At 42.8% G+C, this 18,822-nt stretch overlaps 1 long non-coding RNA gene and 1 other non-coding gene across 3 annotated transcripts in view; both read left to right on the top strand.

Annotated features, from left to right (window-relative positions):
• Positions 1-16,260, top strand: part of LOC123479537 (uncharacterized) — a 29,479-nt gene extending 13,219 nt beyond the window's left edge. Inside the window, exons 2-5 of one of the 2 annotated variants that reach the window (XR_006655175.2) lie at positions 3,941-4,099; positions 11,951-12,036; positions 12,628-12,763; positions 14,329-16,260. This is a non-coding gene — a long non-coding RNA (uncharacterized lncRNA). Of the gene's footprint in view, positions 1-3,940; positions 4,100-11,950; positions 12,037-12,627; positions 14,308-14,328 lie in introns of those variants that run through there. The other variant, XR_006655174.3, reaches the window with a different exon arrangement.
• LOC112303143 (U6 spliceosomal RNA) lies at positions 5,869-5,975 on the top strand. Its single transcript, XR_002974625.2, has one exon. It is a non-coding gene; the product is annotated as a U6 spliceosomal RNA (small nuclear RNA).
• Positions 16,261-18,822: the final 2,562 nt, after the last annotated feature.

Raw genomic sequence — 18,822 nt, 5'->3', positions numbered from 1 at the left:
TGTTGGGTGATGTGTGGGGCTTGGGTTTCTGCACTTAGGCCCCTGCGGAGTGGACTGCAGTTTCCCTGATTCTACCAGTGAGTGATGTCTTGTTGCACGCCCACCTGCCCCGTAGCTTTGGTTCTCAACAGCAATGGGGGGGACTGGAGTGTCTGGATCTGAGCCCCAAAGTAACATGTGTAGAACTGCCACATATCTGTGTCCTACAAACACAGAAATTCTGACATCCAAGGAGGCCTAGTGACCGGTTACAGGTGTGCACATTTCCTTCCTTGTTGTATACCTTAATTATTTTTCCTCCTGTCTTTCCCTAATCATTTACATAAGAAACGTTAATGGTGTATAATGTAACAATATGGTTTCTAGGTAACAGAAAGTTCGGGTGGGATTGGCGACTGAACTAGAAGAGGAATTAACATTGCCCAGAGACAGAGGCAGGGACTAGTGGGATTTGTGTGCAATGTTTTTGGAGAAGGTGAGTGTGTTCTCATTCATAAGAGCAATGGCTGCTTCTTGCTAGGCAGAAGCGTGGGGCATAGTGATGGCTGTCACTTGGAAGTTTAAATATGCGTGGCATGGATGCTGAGGAGTTAAAGCTGTGGACTGTGCTGGGTCATGCCTGTGTCTCCCACTTGCCCATCTACACCATCCTCTGAAGTGGGGGTTGCAAGTCTGAAAACTATATTCCTAGACTTTGACCTCTTAGGTTCTGCCAATGAGAGGCAAAGGTGGGAGTTTGGAAGGGGGATATGGAAGAAGCTTTTTGGGGGGACGGGGCATGTGGTAGCAACTCTCTGCATTACAATGGTAGCAGTGGTGGCAGCAGTGACCACAGCCGCCAACAGCTGGAGAGTGTGGGCTCTTCGTAACTCAGGTTCCTTTTTGTTTCCTGCAGGTACAAACCTGTAGGCATCCTGACCTTCCACGTTTGCTCCTACAGCAATCCCAACTCCTGTATCACTAATGCTCTGTGTTAAACTCTCTGTTTGAAATGTTTACAATTAACAAAGTGCTTTCCGCTTTGTTCCTTAGACACTGGCTGACACAGATCTCATTCTTTCATTTGCTTTTTGTGCTCAGCTCTTTGATTTTAAGACAGATCCCTGTTGTAGCATCTACACTAGGTCGGCCACTTAGAACGACTGCCCAGCGCGCTAAAGGGTGCGCATCGGCCACACTGCAGCCAGAGTCAAGGAAACCCAAGTAACTGTAAGTAGTCCTTTCTGGACCGCACGCCGTGCTGTGTTAAACATTCTTATGCACGTCTCCCTTTCACACCTGTGTGAGAATTTCTCTGCGATAAAAATATATGTTCAGGAGTGAAGTTGTTCGCCATAGACCACAGGCATGCCCATACCACATCTGACTAAGTGCTCTAAGGTTGTGCTCCTGAATAGCTGCACCTCCATGAAATGTAATTTTACACATGCCGTTTTGTAACTGGATTTCTCCCGTTTTACATAAGACAAAACCTTTTACGATTCCAACTGTGGTAAATTTTTAAAAAATTTAAGGCATGATCTATAACCCACTCCTAGTAAAACAACTCAGTGTTTAGGAAAACAGGTTCTGGAATGAGACTGCAAATCACAGCTTTGCTGTGCACTAGCTGTGTGACTTTGGGACAGTTGCTTAACCTCCCCATGCCTCAGTTTACCCATTTAAAAATGGACATAATAATAGTACCTACCTCATTAGGATGTTAGAGAATTAAGCGAGATAATGCTCAAAAATGTTCAGATTATTTCCTGTCATTTAGCAAGAATACAAGGAACACTGGCTATTATTATTTTTTGACATTTAGGTAATTCCCCCCCACCCCCATTTTCCAACAATGCTGCAATGAAGTTCACAATTCTTTTATTTTTAAATATATTTTATTGATTATACTATGACAGTTGTCCCATTTTTTCCCTTCCCTTTATTCCCCTCCACCTTGCACCCCCCCCTCCCACCAGCATTCCCCTACCTTAGTTAATGCCCATGGGCCATACATATAAGTTCTTTGGCTTCTCCATTTCCCATACTATTCTTAGCCTCCCCCTGTCTATTTTGTATCTACCATTTATGCTTCTTGTTCCCTGACCCTTTTCCCCATTCTTCCCCACCCTGGCCACTGCTGCTGATAACCCTCCATGTGATCTCCATTTCTGTGATTCTGTTCTTGTTCTAGTTGTTTTCTTAGTTTGTTTTTGTTTTTGATTTTTTAAGTTTGGTTGTTGATAGTTGTGAGTTTGTTGTCATTTCACTGTTCATATCTTTGACCTTCTTTTTCTTAGATGAGTCCCTTTAACTTTTCATATAATAAGAGCTTGGTGGTGATGAACTTCTTGAACCTTACCTTATCTTGGAAGTACTTTATCTGCCCTTCCATTCTAAATGAATGGAATGGAAGGGCAGATAAAGTGCTTTGCTGGATAGAGCTTTGCTGGATAGAGCTTTGCTGGATAGAGTAATCTTGGATGTAGGTCCTTGCCTTTCATGACTTCAAATAATTCTTTCCAGCCCCTTCTTGCCCGCAAGGTTTCTTTTGAGAAGTCAACTGATAGTCTTATGGGAACTCCTTTCTAGGTAAGTGTCTCCTTTTCTCTTGCTGCTTTTAAGATTCTCTCCTTATCTTTCATCTTGGGGAATGTAATTATGATGTGCCTTGGTGTGTGCTTCCTTGGGTCCAACTTTTTTGGGACTCTGAGCTTCCTGGACTTCCTGGAAGTCTATTTCCTTCACCAGATTGGGGAAGTTCTACATTATGTTTTCAAATAATTTTCAATTTCTTGCTCTTCCTCTTCCCCTTCTGGCACCCCTATGATTCAGATGTTGGAATGTTTAAAGTTGTCCTGGAGGTTCCTAAGCCTCTCCTCATTTTTTTTGAATTCTTCATTCTATTATGGTTGAATGTTTATTTCTTCCTTCTATTTCAAATCGTTGATTTGAGTCCTGGTTTCCGTCCCTTCACTGTTTGTTCTCTGTACATTTTCCTTTATTTCACTTTTCATAGCCTTCACTTTTTCCTCTATTTTGCGACCATACTCAACCATTTCTGTGAGCATGCTGATTACCAGTGTTTTGAACTGTACGTCTGATAGGTTGGCTATCTCTTCCTCACTCAGTTCTATTTTTGGAGCTTTGATCTGTTCTTTCCATATTTCTTCGTCTCAGCGCACCTGTTACATAGTAAGAGGCAGAGCCTTCAGTGTTCACCAAGGCGGGGCAACCCATGTGGTAGCTTTGTGGCACTGTATGTGGGGGAAGCATCCCAGAGGGAACAGTGCTGCTTACTCTGCCAGCTTTCAGTCACTTCCCCCACTACCCACAAGCAAAGCGGGCCTTTCTGGTGCTGATTCCCAGGTGGGTGGGTTTGTATACATTCTGGGACCCCGTGGGTCTCTCCAACAAATTCTCCTGTGAGGCTGGGAGTTTCTCCCGCTGCTGCCTCAACCTCCACAGGTGTTTTCAGGCAGAGGTTTTTGAGGCTTTATTTCCCCAGGCTAAAACCCTGAGTGGTCTGTCTGGCTCCTCAGTTGTTCTCCAGTTTATCTGCACACAAATGTGCACCAGCTGCCACTTTGCCATAGTCCTTTCCACCCTGGCTGCCCATCTGCACCCCTCCTACCAGTCTTGATGAATGTTTCTTCTTTAACTCCTTGGTTGTTGGGCCTCCATACAGTTCAGTTTTCTGACAGTTCTGGTTATTTTTTGTTTTTAAATTTGTTGTTGTCCTTCTTTTGGTTGTGCAAGGAGGCAAAGTGTATTTACCTATGCCTCCATCTTGGCTGCAAGTCCCAATTCTTTTATTATTATTGTTGTTGTTGTTGTAAAAAACACATAACATTAAATTTACCATCCAATTTTGGGATTCTTAACAGACTGCCTGATTACTGCACTAATGTTCTGGCAGCAAATTCCAGCTTAGATTCAACAAACTTTTGGTTTGGGACAGGTGGATCTCTATGGAAGTAATAGGATCTCTCCAGGCTGCCTCATCGCTGTGTGGTCAAGGCCAGTGGCTGGGAGCCCCCTTCCTGTGATTTCCTGATTTCTGCAGATCCAAGGTCCTTCCCTGAGGATGGTGAGACTCGGAGAGCCAACCACAGGTCAGGTGAGGGAGGGCATGTGCAAAGTTGCATGCCATGAGGGACAGCATCAAATCCCAGGGCTTTGCCATGTTGTGTGATCTTGTGCAATCATGTCACCTCTTTGAACCTTTGTTGCCTCACCTGTGAAACGAATCCTGGCTTCTAGACTTGTCAGCAGTGTGGCTTAGGTAAGTCATCTTTCTTCTTGGGGGCTGAGTTTTCTTATCTGTGAAGTGGGGAATATCACGCACCTTTATAGGTTTATTGTAAGGATTAGTGATGTTTGCAAATTGCTTGGCCCAGTGCCTGGTAGAGATTTTTATGTCTGATAAGGCACAAGTTCAATACTGAGTATTCTGTCTGCCTGATCTTATAAATACCCTATGAATTCTGACTGGTTGGCATCTAACCTGCACACTGAACATAAGGGCCCAATAGCCCTTGATGCTGATGCTCCAGAGTCTCTGAGTTTGTAAATCCTCTTTCAGGATGCCTTGTGGGAACACTAGGCTGCCTTCTGTCCCTGGTCCTGAGGCCAATAAACCCAGGTTCAGCTGCCAGCCACTTAAGTCAATAATTTAGAGACAATCAAGAGCTGGTGGAAGGAAAATAGGTTTATTCAAGAGCTAGCAAGTCTGAGAATAGAGTGGAATAATGTCACAAGGATCATCTTAACAATTTGATGCAGGCAGGGATTTTTATAAGGAGGGAGGAGGAAGAACAAAACCCAGAACAAAGGAATCAAAAGGAGATTCAGAGTTCTCCACTGAGGGGACTACATGCAAGTCAGCACTGTCTGTTCAGGCAACTGGTCGAATGTCAGCAAATCTCCCAGAGCCAGAATGTCTGAAAGTTTGAGTCTGTTACGTTTGAAGTTAGTTCCTAGAATTCTTAAGAAAACAGGCTGTTTATCTGCAGTCACATATTAGTCAATAGGTCATTATTTACAGAAACAATGTTAAAAGAATGGTAGTGTGGATTACAAGGCCACAGGCCCATGATCCCCATAGAAATTTCTTTCTTCTTCTCTATCCCTACTACCATCTTATCTTTATTTTTCACATTCCAAAGGCAACTGTTTTCCTCTCCAACACACATGGATGAAGACATTGCACCTGCATACATTCTCAAGGGCGCCGGGAGGGGCCGTCTACACTTTCTCACCTTTGTAACTCCCTTTGGCTCAAAAAAGGAAATCAGGGGTATTTCAGCTCCAACATGTAAAGATGTTAGAGGTGATTTCTCTCATCTTCACAAGAGAAAAGCTGAGCAAATGGGCAGATCCAGAGGGCAGAAAATCAGGAATTACACAGGAGGACTGAACACACACATTCTACTCAAGCTCACACAGAACCCTCTTCAAGTGCCTCTGTCCTTCCAAATTCATATGTTGAAGTCCTAACCCCAGTGTAGTTGTATTTGGAGATGGGGTCTCTAAGGAAGTAATTAAGGTTAAATGAGGTCATAGCAGTGGGGCCCTGATCTGATATAATTTGTGTCTTTATAATAAGAGACAGCATGTGAGCACACAGCAAGAAGACAGCCGCCTGCAGGCCCAGGGGACCGCCCACACCAGACGCTCATTCTGCTGGCACTTTGATCTTGGACTTCCTGTCTCCAGAACTGTGAAAAAATAAATTTTGTTTCTTAAAGTCATTAAATTTATGACATTCTGTTATAATAGCCCACATAGACTAGAACACCAAGACACATTCTGAGCAATAAAACACACCTTAATAAGTGAAAACAAAATAGAAACCATAAAAACGTAGCTTAAGACTACAGTGGAATTGTGCTCACTTCAGCGGCACATATACTGTAATAGGAACAATACGGAGAAGATTAGCAGGGCCGTGGTGCAAGGATGACATGCAAATTCGTGAAGTGTTCCATAGTTTTAACGCCATATTTCACAGGTCTAGAACAAATATTTCTAAAATGTATATGGAACAAAAAAGACCCCAAATAGCCTCAGCAAGCTTGAGAAAGAAAAACATAGCAAGATGGATCACAATACCTGATATCAAACTATACTACAAGGCCCCTGTAATCAAAACAGTCTGGTAATAACATAAGAACAGACACATAGACCAATGGAACAGAATAGAGAGCCCAGAAATAAGGTCATGTCTCTATGGTCAATTAATATTCGACAAAGGGGGCAGAATCATAAAATGGAGTAAAAATAGCCTCTTCAGCAAATGGTGTTGGGAGGACTGGACTGGTCCATGCCAAAAAAGAAAAAAAGAAACTAGACCACTGACTTTCACCATACACCAGAATAAACTCAAAATGGATAAAAGATTTAAACATAAGTCATGATACACTAAAAGTCCTAGAGGAAAACATAGGCAGGAAAATTTCAGACATCCCATGTAGCAATGTTTTTGCTGATATGTCTCCTAGGGCAAGGAAAATAAAGGAAAAAATAAACAAATGGGACTACAACAAATTAAAAAGCTTCTGCATAGCTAAAGAAACCATCATCAAAATGAAAAAGGAATTGACTGTATGGGAGAACATATCGGACAAGGTTTAATTTCTAAAATATATAAATAACTCAAATGACTCAACACAAGGAAGACAAACAATCCAGTTCAAATATGGGCAAAGGACCTGAATAAATACTCCTCCAAGGAGGACATATAAGGAGACCCATAGACATACGAAAAGATGCTCAACATCACTAGCCATTAGAGAGGTGCAAATTAAAACCACAATGAGATGTCACCTCACACTAATCAGAATGGCCATCATTAATAAATCAACAAGTGCTAGTGAGGATGTATAGAAAAGGGAACCCTAGTGCACTGTTGGTGGGAAAGCAGACTGGTGCAGCCACTGTGGAAAGCAATATGAAATTTCCTCAAAAAATGAAAAATGGAACTGCCTTTTGACCCAGCATTTCCACTGCTGGGAATATGCCCTAAGAATCCCAAATCACCAGTTCAAAAGAGCCTGTGTGCCCCTATGTTCATGGCAGCATTATTTACAATAGCCAAGTGCTGGAAACAGCCTAAGTGCCCATCAGTAAATGAGTGGATCAAAAACTGGTACATTTACACAATGGAATACTACTCAGCAGAAAGAAAGAACTCTTAGCTTTTGTGACAGCATGGATGGAACTGCAGACAATTATGCTAAGTGAAATAAGCCAGTTGGTGAAAGACAAATACCATATGATCTCACTTGTAAGAGGAATCTAATGAACAAAATAAACTAACAAGAAAAATAGATCCAGAGGCATGGAAACATGAAACAGACTGACAGTGGCCAGAGGGGAAGGGGATAATGGTGGAAAGAAGGGGAAGGACCTAGTCAAAGAACATGTATGGATGACTCATGGACACGGACAACAGTGTGGGGATTGACTGTGGGAGGGGAGGTGGGCTGGAAGGAGGAGGACAGAGTGGGGAAAATTGGGACAACTAAAATAGAATAACAATAAAATAAATTCACAAGACTACAGTGGAATTGGAAAGAGCCTCCTGGAGGCCCCTGGAGCTTAAGCTCCACTGGCTTCAGGCAAGTCTGCTTCTGCTGATGACCCCCTTCAGGCAAGACTGATCAGCCTGTCTGTGTGTGACTGACCTTTGCAACCCCCCCGCCTCTAATGAGGCAGCTGACCCAGCCTCCAGGGCCCAGCCAAGGCTGTGACCTGGTAACAGGAGATTTCTGTAGCAAGGAAAGCAGAGAAGTGGAAACGTGGCTCATGGGTTGTCCTGGGGAGGCATCAGAGTCTTTCCTCTGGCCTTGGAAGCCCCACACAGGCAGGTGTTGGAGCCCTTTTATGGGTTACGGAGATGATGTAACCTCCACTGACCTTTTGGACTTCTTCAGCCTGTAGGGAAGTGTGCCCTGAGTCTCAGAGCAACAACATTGGGCCAGATTGGAGGCCATTCCCAGTGTCTTCCATGGGCAGCTGTGTGGTGACAGCTGCAAGGTTAGCTGTTTGCAATCTTTGAGGTTCCAGGATACTTTTTAGAAGTGCCGTCTGATCCAGGCAGCAGAAAGAACAGCTGGACCCGTCCTTGGGGTGAGGTGGGTGTGAGGCTGGGAGATTGGCTTCAGCTGGATGCAAAGGAGGCTGAGTATCACTGCTCTTTGGCCTGCAGCACCTAAGTCGCCATGAACGGCTGCTCTGTATTCTGAGGAGGCTACTGAGCCAAAAGAAGGATGAAGAAAACATGAACCATATTTTGAACATCTTTACTGAGATATAATTCACATACCCTATACTTCATCCATTTAGAGTGTACAATTCAATGGTAGTATATTCACAGATTTGTGTATTCCTTCATCATAACAATTAATTATAGAGCATTTTCACTGCTCCAAAAACAAAACAAAACTCAGTACCCTTTAGCTATCACCCCCAATCTTCCCATCACCCCCAGCCCTGGGAAGCATTCATCTACTTTTTGTCTCTCTAGGTTTGTGTATTCTAGACATTTCACATAAGTTGAATCATATAATTTATGTGAAGTATAAGGTCCTTTTTGACTGGCTTCTTATACTTAGCACAATGTTTCCAGGGTTCACCCATGTTGTATCAGTACTCCATTCCTTTTTACAGCTACAGAATAGTCCATTGGATGGAAATGCCACATTTTATTTATCTGTTCATCAGTTGAGAGAATTTGGGTTGTTTCCATGTTCTGGCTATTATGGATATTGCTTCTATAAACATATATATGGAAGTTTGTTGTGGAAATGTTTTCATTTCTTTTGGTTATATAGTTCTAATGGAATTGCTGATTATATGGTAACCCTCTGTGTAACCATTTGAGGAACTACCAGATTGTTTTCAAAACGAGATGCACCATTTTATATTCCCACCAGCACTGTACATGGGCTCCAGTTTCTCCACATCCTCACCAACATTTGTTGTTACCTTTTATTATTATTATAGCCATCCTAGCAGGCGTGAGGGGGTATCTCATTATGGTTCTGATTTGTGTTTCTATGATAGCTAATGATACTGGGCAACTCTTCATGTGCTTATTGGCCATTTGCATATCTTCTTGAGAAGTATCTATTCAGATCCTTTGCCTATTTTTAAATTGGGCTATTTGTCTTTTCATCTTTTAGTTGTAATAGTTCTTTATATATTTTAGATGTAAGTCCATTTTCAAATACGTGATTTGCAAAAATCTTCTCCCATCCTGTGGGTTGTGTTCTCACTTTCTTGACGGTGTCCTTTGAAGCACAGAACTTTTGAATTATGATGTCTAGTTTATTCATTTGTTGTTGTTGCTTATGCTTTTGGTGTCATATCTGAGAAGACAATGCCAAATCCAAGATCATGAAGATTTACCTTTATGTGTTCTTTTGAGAGTTTTATATAGTTTTAACTCTTATATTTATGCCATTGATTCATTTCGAGTTAGTTTTTGTACACAGTGTGAGATAGGGATCCAACTTTATTCTTTGTCGTGTGGAAATCTTGTTGTCCCAACGCCATTTATTGCAGAGACTATTCTTGCTCCATTAAATGGACTTGGAATGCTCATTGAAAGTCAGTTGGCTGTCGATGTACGACTGTATTTCTGGACTTTAAGTTCTATTCCGTTGGTCTATATGTCTGTCCTTATGCCAGGACCACATTGTCATGATTACCATCACTTTGAAGTAAGTTTTGTTTAAGAGGGTGAGTTTTGCCCTTCTTTTCTTAAAAGAGTACTTTTGTATTCATAAATTTTTTTTATTGTTGATGCTATTATAAATGGAATTGTTTTCTTTATTTTTGATTTGTTCATAGCTACTGTATTGAAATGCAATTGACATTGATATATTGATCTTGTATCCTGCAAACTTGCTGAACTCATCTATGAGTTTAATCATTTAAAGTGGATTCAGTAGGATTTTCTATGTATATGACTATATCAAATTTGAAAGACAAGGTAGCAGAAAACAACCAATCAGAGAAGCAAAAAGGAAAAATAAGTAAAAAATGAGAATAGCTTAAGTGACCTTTGGGACAACATAAAGAAAGTGTAACAGTATCCACACCATAGGGGTACCAGAAGGAGAAGAAAGAGAACAAGGGATCTAGAACTTGTTTGAAGAAATAATGACTGAAAACTTTCCTAGCCTGGTGAAGGAAAAAGATACACATCCAGGCAGTGCAGAGAGTCCCAAACAAGATGAACCCAAAGAGGCCCACTAAGATAATCAAATTTGCCACAAAATAATCAAAGTGGCAAAGTTTAAATACAAAGAGAGAATCTTAAAAGCAGCAAAAGAAAGACAGTTACCTACAAGAGAGCTATCAAAAGACTGTCAGCTGATTTCTCAACAGAAACATTTCAGGCCAGAAGGAAATGGTATGAAATATTTAAGGTGATGAAGAGCAAGGGCCTACAACCAAGGCTACTTTACCCAGCAAGACTATCATTTAAAATTGAAGGAGAAATAAAGACCTTCCCAGACAAGGAAAAGCTGAAGGAATTTGTTACCACCAAGCCAGTATTCCAAGAAATGTTGAAGGGTTTTCTTTAAGAAGAAGGCAAAACAAAAACAAAAACAAAAAAAGCAGAGGACCATAGTTTAAAGAATAAAATGGTAATAAATACAAACCTAGCAATAATCACTTTAAATGTAAATGGCTTAAATGCACCATAAATGGGGTAAAAAACATAGGGTAGCTGAAAGATAGGAAAGTGGATAGACCCATATATATGTTATCTACAAGAGACCCACCTGAGCCCTGGCCATTGTGGCTCAGTTGGTTGGAGTGTCGTCCTGCAAGCAGGTTCGATTCCCAGTCAGGGAACACATCTAGGTTGCAGGTCCGGTACCTGGTCAGGGTGTATACAGGAAAGGACCAATCTATGTTTCTCTCTTACAACAATGTTTTTCTCCTTCTCTTCTCCTTCCCTTCCACTTTCTTTAAAATCAGTAAGCATGTCCTTGGGTAAGGATAAAAAAAAGAAAAGAGACCCACCTCAGAACAAAACATACATGCAGACTAAAAGTAAAGGGATGGAAAAAGACATTTATGCACATAAAAATGAACAAAGAAAGCTGGGATAGCAATACTTAATAGACTTTAAAACAAAGGCTATAGAAAAAGACAAAGAAGAACACTACATCATGATAAAAGGAGTAACCCAACAAGAGGATATAACTCTCTTAAACATTCATGCACCAAACACAGTAGCACCTAAATATATAAAGCAAATCTTGATGGACATAAAGTGAGAGAGCAGCAGTAATACAGTCATAGTAAGGGATTTTAACACCCCATTGACATCAATGGATAGATCTTCTAGACAGACAACCAACAAGGTAATGGAGGCCTTCAATGACAAACTAGATCAGATGGATTTAATTGATACCTTCAGAACATTCACCCCAGAGCAGCGGAATATTCATTGTCTTCAAGTGCACATGGACTAATCCCTTCATTTTTTCACCCAGCCGGGCAACTCCCCCTGCCACTTTGACAGCTGTCAGTCTGTTCTCTATCTATGAGTCTGTTTCTATTTTGTTTATTTTGCTCATTAGATTACATGTATAAGTGATATCATATTGTATTTGTCTTTCTCTGACTTGACTGGCTTATTTCACTTAGCATAATGCTCTCCAGGTCCATCCATACCGGCACAAAGGGTAAGATTTATTTCTTTTTCACAGCCAAGTAGTATTTCATTGTGTAAATGTACCACCACATTTTTACCTACTTATCTGCCGATGGGCACTTGGGCTGCTTCCAAATCTTGGCTACTGTAAATAATGCTGCAATGAACATAGTGTTTTAGGTTTCAAAAAAACATCTTTTGGTTTTGTTGGTTCTATTATTTTTTTATTCTTTGTGTTATTAATTTCTACTCTCATTCTCATAATTTCCTTCTTTCTGCTTTTTGGTTTAGGTTGCTGATTCGAGACCTGTTTTGATGGGGGCATTTACAGCTATAAATCTTCTATGCACTGCTTTAGTTGCATCCTGCAAGTTTTGGTACGATGTGTCTCCATTTTAATTAATTTTAAGTATTTCTAATTTCCCTTATAATTTTTTCTTTGACTCTTTGGCTACTCAATAGTGTTATTTAATTTCCTCATCATTGTGAACTTCCCCAGTTTCTTTCTTTTACTAATTTCTAATTTCATTCCACTGTGATTGGAGAACATTCTTTGTATCATTCAATCCTTTCAAGTTTATCAAGATTTGTTTTATGACCCGGTATATGTTTTATCCTGGAGAATCCTCCATGTGGGCTTGAGAAGAATGAATATCTTGCTCTCGTTGGGTGGAGCATTCTACAGACACCTGTTACACCAGGCTGTGTAGAGCGTTGTGCAAGCCTTATTTCCTTGTTGACCTTCTGCCCAGTTTTCTATCCAAGACTGGAAGTGGGTACTAAAGTCTCCAGGTGCTATTGTTGAACTGCTGATTTCTCTCTTACAGCCTGCATGTGAAGGCGATTGAGGCCCCAGTATTCTTCACCTACCGTGTCTGGGGGTACAGCCTCCATTCTATGGGCAGGGGTTGGGTGGAAGAAAGGAATCCCCAACCTCCTGGTGACACCTCTTCAATTTGCCCTTGTAGGGGACGAGAAACACTGGTAGCCTGTCGCTGCTAGTGAGATGCAGTAACTCTTGATCAGTTGCTGAGGGGGAAGAAACCTGTCTTGGCTTCACTCACCTGGATGGAGCTTTCATCAAACTGAGATGACTGAGGGCGGGTTAGTGTCTCAAATACCACACGGTCTATACTGTCCTTACCTAAGTTTAGTAGATTTTCTTGAATAAATGTTTCTTCATTTGCTGTATGCCTTGAGGACAGCAATTTTCAACCTTTTTGATCTCATGGCACACAAACTAATTACTTAAATTCTGTGGCACACCAGAAAAAAAACAACACTTTTTGTTGATCTGACAAAAAAATAGGTATAATTTTGATTAATTCACACCACATGGCTATTGTTGTGTTGGCTGTTGTCATTTTTTATATTTGTTAATCTAAGGGAAAAGAGATCAGTGCCTCTGACTAAAAGTCAGGTACTGCATGTTTTAAAAATTCTTGTGGTGCATTGGTTGAAAATCGCTGCCTTAGGACAATTTCAAGACAGACACTTGAAAATCTTTTATAGTTTTCACCAGTTTTGCTTGTTTTACTGGGGAGGGGCTGTGGAGCTCCTCATGCTTTCATCTTGGAAGTAGAACCAAATAATTTTTTTAACATATAAAATGGTCTTATAAAACTATTAGGAAAAAAATAAACACCCCACAAAAACCTGTGCAAAGTGCAATAGGCAATTTACTTTAGAAGCAATAAAAATGGTCAACTAAAATAGAAACATATTGAGTCTCTCAAAAACATTTGAGTCAAATACATTTAACGCAAAAGAATGTATCATTTTTCTGTGATCAAATTGTTGTCAATACCCAGCATTGTCAAGGCCACGTGTAAAGGGACACTTTCCTGCAGGGTTGAGGGGAGTATTAATGACAATGACCATTTTGGAGGACAATTTGATAAATGTACCAAGATTTATTTTAAAAAGTATTCCTTTAATCTAATAATTGTATTACAAGAAATTTTTCTTAAGAAAATTATCTAGCCCTGATGGTGTGGCTCAGTTGGCTGGGCATCATACCACAAAGCGAAAGGTCATTGGTTCAATTCCTGGTCAGGGCACATGCCTGGGTTGCAGGGTGCATGTGAGAGGCAGTCTATTGATGTTTCTCCTTCACACCTGTTTCTCTTTCTCTCTTTCTCCCTCTCTTCCCCTCTCTCTAAAAATAGGTAAATAAAATCTTTTAAAAAAGAAAATTAAAAGAATTCCAAAACATATATTAAAATTAATAGAATCTAATTGTCTTTTCTTAGGAAATTGGTTTAATAAATTATGGTGATTTCAAACATAGCCCATATGATTCCATTTGTAAAATCTGATCTATATGTAATCATTCTGTCTAAATTATATGTATGCACATGCATAGAAAAATACCCTCAGAGAATATATGAAACTTTTAATAATGGGTACCTCTGGATGGGAACATGGGTGATTTTTCATTTTGTTATTTTTGTCTTTCTGTGAGAATGTATGTTTAAATGTATCTCCAGTGACATGTATTATTTTAACTATAAAGAAAAAACACAAGTAGTGTTTTCAAAGGCAGGCCAAGGAGTTGGGGGCTGTGGCTGGGCAGAGACCAGCAGGTGGAGGAAGGTCAAGGGCCCCGCAGCATCTGTGAGAGCTCCATGCTTTCGGAGAATCACTCTTCCCAACCATCCATTTAATAGGTGGAAAAGTTGGATGTAAGAGACATTGCAGAGGGAGAATCGTCTGACCTGCCAGAACGAAGTCGTGGTGCCTGTGAGCTGGTCCTATCAGAAGTGCACTGTGGAAACGCTGTGTCGGCTCCGCGTGAAGCCCTGCGTTTTCTGCCTTTGGAGTCTGAGGTCTAGGCTAGTGGCTAGCAGGGGGCGAAGAAGGTAGATATGGTGGGCTGGGGCTCTGGAGACTTGATGAGGGGCCCCACTGCAGACCTGGGTATGAGAATGAAGAGTCAGTAACAATGGGAGTAGTTTCACCCATGGGTGTGGCTGATCTCCCAGGAAGATTATAGCAAACAGGGGAGAAAGAAGAAAAAGGGGGTCAAGGGCAGAGGCGTGGGAGGAGGAAGGGAGCTGGAGACATGGTCAGAGAGAGTGCAAGAAGGAGGGAAATGACCAGCAGTGAAGGAGGACCTGAGCCTGGGGAACTGAGACTGCAGGGCACCGGGGGCACACCCCTCATGGACACTAGGTGGCACTGTGGCCCACTCTACCTGCTACTCCTTTTAGCATTGGCCATTTTCTTTTTGTTAAAGAGAAATTAATGTATGCTGGGGCCCTGCAAATGCCCTGTTTAACAGATGAGAAGCCCAGAGGGGGCTGAGACTGGTCTTGGAGCGTATATGGGTCTCATGGCAGAGATAGGCCTACCTCCTTGCCTCCTGGTTCCTGTCCCAGTTTCTCTCTCCAGTCACCCACCTCCCCCAGACGAATCTAGAAAAATGGCTGGGAGGATCTCAAAGGAAGCCTGGAAGGTCACGAGGCCCACCGGACCGAAAGCTCCAGCACCACCCACTTTTCTGGCTTGCTCACCTTTCTTGTTTTACACACCTTGTTTCCAGTTCCCCACTCATCACACCCCCCATTCTCGTCCCACCTGCAGACACAGTGATGTTTTTCAGTACCAGTTGGGTCAGATCACTTCCCCATGAACCCCCCTTGTGGCTCGAAAATGCTCTTTACCCCAGCGTTTCCCTTAGCCTGGCCTGTGGTGCCTTGTCCCTCTAGAAGCAGCACCCTGAGCCATCTTGCCTTTTGGATTTTGTCTGATAAAACTTGTCATGCTGGGCCACCCAGCAAATCTGCTCCTCTGTCAGAGTGCTCCTCCCAGCTCCGTCCCTTGCCCCTCTAGCCACCACTTTGGTTTCAGGGTGACTTCCCCAAGTGCCTCTCGTCTTCTCCATAGTGCACTTCCCCTTTGCTCTAGCACCTGCTGTCACGTTCGCTTCTCTTCTCTTCTAGACCGAGCCCAGGGTGGCAGGGCAAGTCCGTTGTGTTGGCAGCCTGTCCATCAGGGTCCGGCCCTGGCTCTCTGAGACTATCGGGACTAAGGATGGCAGAGCAGGAGAGGAGCTGGTGCCAGGTGTCCTGGGGCAGTATCTTTAGGACAGCCCTGCTGGGCACTGACATGCAGCCACGGTTGTCTGCCTGGCACCATGGGCAGAGTAGCAGCATTTGAACAAATGTGCTCAGAAGCGTGTTTGCCAGAATGGTTAGCCAGAGCCACAGAATTGAGTGACCTGCACAAAGGCCCCCACCGTCAGTCTCATTTCCACATTCTAAGAGCGGGTACATTTTAATGTGTTTGAAAATAAAGCAATCATTGCCCTGGCTGGTGTGGCTCAGTGGATTGAGGGCCCGGCCTACAAACCAAAGGATCATTGGTTCAATTTTCAGTCAGGGCACATGCCTGGGTTGTGCACCAGGTTGGGCTCCCAATAGGGGGCGCTTGAGAGGCAACCACACATTGATATTTCTTTCCCTCTCTTTCTCCTTCCCTTCCCCTCTCTCTAAAAATAAATAAATAAATAAATAAATAAATAAATAAATAAATAAATAAATATACAATTTCCTTATTAAAAAAAAGAAAGCAGTCGTTGGGTCTGAGTTTAGTTTCAAGTTCTGGAACATGTGGGGGTGCTTGTGGAGCAGGTGGCTCTCAGCCTGGCCTTTGTTCTGACCTTGCCAGAGCTCGCGCAGAGTTGAGACCAGACAGTGACAGCAACATGGAGGGACCCACAAAGCCGACAGTGGACAAGCACCCCAGCATGCCATACCTGTTTTGGCTGTTGGCTCATAGAACCAACGCTTCAAAATATTTCCCTCTCCTTTCTCTCTTACTGCGAAGTCCCATCAGTGCATGTTAACAGAGGTTTGCTACACAAATGAGGTCACTTCTCTCTTCATTCACAGAGACTTCCAAAAGGCCAAATAAATGGAAAATGATCTAAATAAGCTCTCCTTCTATTTCATATTTCAGTGTTAAATAATATTTAAAATCTTATCTTTTTTCAGGAGTATTGAAAACTGGACAATAAAAATTGGAGTTGTTTCTGCAGGAAGTTCTGACATCTGACAAACAGGCACGAGGTGGTGGTCCTTGCTTCTGGCTGGAATCTCCTTGATGGCCAGCCCAATTCTGCTGGCTTCCTGAAGAGAAAGAATTATTTTCTAGCAGCAGCAAAGCTAAATCAGTGTCCACATTCACAGGACATGAGCAGGGGTGGGGATGGGCAGAGAGGAAGGAGAGGGGAAGAAAATCAGGACTCGCTCTTTATGAGATTGTCCTGGGGAAAATTCTGAAAACTCTGAAGTAGCTGCAGGTTGAGATGGAAGTGGTCAGGAGAACCCCTCCAGAAAGTGACTCCAAATGTCTCTGGATCAATACTTTAAAAAACACAAAGTAGGTCGCTAGAAATTAGTACTGTGGGAGTTACACTGTCAAAAGTAAAAATCAGACTACTTGACTTGCTGATTGGATGGTGTAATTGGAACTGAGACTGGCCAGCCCTTCGGGATGAGGTGCCGGCTAATGTGCACGAAGCTTAGGAGGAAACGCCTCTCTGTGAAACCGGAGGTTGCACCAGGTTCCTCTTTCCCTGTCAGTCTGCCCTGTGCCTAGTGGTGGCCCTGTTGGGAGAGTAGGAGAGGTCAGCAAGAGAACAGAGGGTTCTGACCTGTCCTCAGCTCACCCCCTGGGTTCACAGTGCACCTGTGTTTTTAAACTCCGCTCAGGTTTGCAGAGAAAAGTGACGTAGGTGAGCCACAGGCAAAAGATGGGGAGGGAAAGGCCACTGCTGTGACATCCCACTCAACGTTTCATTGTGGGACAAGACCCTGGGCTTAGACTTGAATCTAGTTTGTTTGGTGGTGTGTGTGTGTGAGTGTGTGTTTTGAATCTCACTCATTCTTCATACTGAACGTTACACTGGAAGAGAAAATAGCTCCAGAGTAAAACCTGTTGGCTCTTTAGCTCACCATTATTTTAAAGGTAGGGCTACATAATTCAAAATGATCAGATCTTTAGAATTGCCATCTTTAAAAAGTACCATATTTTCAGACCATAAGATGCACCCAGGTTTTAGAGGAAAATAGGAAAAAAAATTTTGAAGCAAAAAATGTGGTAAAATATTTAATAACATCCTTTAAAGCAGAAATCCTTTTCTGCTTTGACATCTTTCCACAATTACGGTAGTAGATTCTGCAGGAGACTACGGTGCGCTATCGTATCTTTCTGCAACAAAACACAGCAATGTCAACTATCAGCACTGCGTCCTTCATAGTGACGGGGGCACTGTGGCTGAGAACATCAGTGGATGACGCACTGTTATGGAGAGATCTGCTGCTGGAGGGCCACAAGTTGTGCAACACTCTTGTATGGGGACAGCAGTTTTGCACAACCTGTGTGGCTCTGCAGCTGTTGCCAAATCACAGCTCCCACCATCCCAACCTGTTCAAGCATGATGGGAGTTGTAGTTTTGCAACAGCTGCAGGGCCACATTGTCAGGTGACCCCGCAGTGGAATTTGCCTCTATTAATGTTAATGGGGAACACACCAGTCACGTGATGGACGCACGTACGGGCACCGCAGGGTTTCTTTTCCTAACGTGCCTGCACCGTCTGTACCCTCCTCCCCAGCACTATCGTATGCCGCAGCGGAGACTCCGCTCCTGCCTTCCTTGCTTCGCACTGCTGGGACACCCCCTCCTCCCAGCCCAGGGCCCCAGCATCACCCCACTCCTGCCCCTGCCAGCTTCCTGCAGCGGCGACCCTGCTCCTGCCTCCTGTGACTCTGCTCCACTGCCGTCCCCCCCCGCCCCACCAGCCAGGCAAACTACATTCAGACTGTAAGACACACCTCTATTTTCCTCCCAAATTTTTGGGGGAAAAGGGCGTCTTAGAGTCCAAAAAATACTGTAGTTTTTACTGAGTAAAATATACATAGACGAAAAAAAAAAAAAAAAGGGCAGCCCTGGCTGGTGTAGCTCAGTAGATTGAAAGCTGACCTGAGAACCAAAGGGCTGCTGGTTTGATTCCCAGTCTAGGGCACATGCCTGGGTTGCGGGCCAGGACCCCAGTAGGGAGCACAGCAAGAGGCAACCACACATTGATGTCCTCACTTCCTTCCCCTCTCTAAAAATAAATCAATAAAATCTTTATAAAAAAGAGCAGACAAATATG

The sequence above is a fragment of the Desmodus rotundus genome, chromosome 5 (assembly GCF_022682495.2).
Source record: "Desmodus rotundus isolate HL8 chromosome 5, HLdesRot8A.1, whole genome shotgun sequence".
In the NCBI taxonomy this organism is placed as follows: Eukaryota; Metazoa; Chordata; class Mammalia; order Chiroptera; family Phyllostomidae; genus Desmodus; species Desmodus rotundus.
This window is presented reverse-complemented; position numbering and strand designations above follow the sequence as displayed.